The sequence below is a fragment of the Parambassis ranga genome, chromosome 12 (assembly GCF_900634625.1).
Source record: "Parambassis ranga chromosome 12, fParRan2.1, whole genome shotgun sequence".
In the NCBI taxonomy this organism is placed as follows: Eukaryota; Metazoa; Chordata; class Actinopteri; family Ambassidae; genus Parambassis; species Parambassis ranga.
In genome coordinates this window covers 16,533,026-16,534,790 of record NC_041032.1, presented here as the reverse complement: position 1 = coordinate 16,534,790, position 1,765 = coordinate 16,533,026, and positions in this window count along the sequence as shown.

Genomic DNA, 1,765 nt, shown 5'->3' with positions numbered 1-1,765 from the left:
TTTGCAGTTTACAGATGGCCGTCCGTCCCTTAAGGCGTCTCTGATTCAGCAGCAGACGGCCTCATGGGAGCGGCGTCCCGCCATCGCAGCCAACGGAACGAGTGCGTTCACAGAGCGAAGAGTCTGTGAGTGTCGGTGAAGATGTTATTACAGACAGAGTGGCTTATTAATCACTGAGAGGACACTCTCTGTGTGAGAGGGGCCCTCTGCAGAGTGCTGCTTCATGTCCCAGCTCCACCCTGACTGCAGCTTCATTTTAAATGAAGGAAACAACAGCAGCTCAGCTGGCTGCACACAGACGACGTTCACACACTCGGATTATTTGTCAGCTTTATTTCTTTACCTGATGGAAAAGTCAATACAGCTGTGATATGTGTCCTCCATCTTCCTTGAATGTGTGTTTTCTTAGGTGTAGTCTAACCTAAAGCGAAAGAGAGAGCCAGCTTAGTGACCTCTAATGACCTCGTCTGTGGTCCCATGTAGCTACTCGTTAGCATGTAGCCTTTGTTCAGACAGTAAACAGTCATCAGTGGGATTCACTGTGTGTTTGTGTGCTAGAATACACAGACCTCATAATGTCTCAGCAATTAAAAATACAAACCCTGAAGAGGATAATAACAGAAATACAGATGAAATGAGGTACAATGTACAAAATAAGTGCAAAGAACAACGAAACAGGGGATTTCATGAAGGAAAAACGAAAAAGAACGAGCGCCACGTGGCAGGAGGATAAGATGTGATCATAAAAACGGAGCAGCAAAGAGAAAAGATGAATAAAAATACCTTAGACATTAGAAAAGCAGAAGATGGCAGAAGTTCAGGCCGATTTGCTTTCCATCTGTTTAAGTGATGAAATAAAGCATTCAGAAAAGCAGGGAAGGAAGCACAGTGGATATGATATTTACCCAAGAGGACCATGGTGTTAATAGAGTCTGTAACAGATGAGGGTAGATGATGCATATAAAAAATAATATGACATTAATTTTTAGAGAAATCCAGCTTTGTATGTCGGACTAAAATCTTTGTGAAGTAGATGTTCCAGAGTTTCGTGTTCAACTCCACAAAAGATTCCTGCATCATTTCTCCTTAAACGTGTCATTTTACTGACTCTGGATTGTCCACAGTCACCGTCGCCTACACTGACACTGCAGCTAATGCTACATTAGTGTCGCTGTGGGTCAACAGCACCGTGATATATCTCTCAGACTCTCCATCCGCTCTGACATTATCAGAGTTTCCATTCATCTGTGACATTATCAGAACGTGCCGTTCTCTTCCCTTTTCGTTTCGGAGGCCATTTTGTGTCTGAGAAGCTGGATCCTCTGTCAGACTGCGGGGAAAAGGCAGAGCTTGGTTTCTGTGACTGCAGTGAGTCACTCATCAGTGTGGAAGCTCGCCACGCCGAGCACTGTGACGGCGGCAGGTACTCAGGGACGGCAAAGGCAGCCATTGATTGGCCGTGACATTTTCCTTAATGGTGATGACATTCTGTTTGTTTCAGTGAGTGTGTGTCTGCAGGTGGCCATCAGAGCGCAGAGGTGTGTGAAGGGGGGAGAAGAGTGTGTGTCACCTCCTGAGCTTTTTCCAGCTGTGGTCCTGTGGAATTACAGGAGGAAGAAATGATGCTGTTGTTTTAATGTGTAACACTTTGTTAGACCTCCCCACCAGCAGGTGGCGCTATAGATATCTATATGTCCACAAACACTGGCTTTGTGAAAGTGTCTACTAGAGGCTGGCTCCTAAAGCTAGTCAATTCCCACAGAGG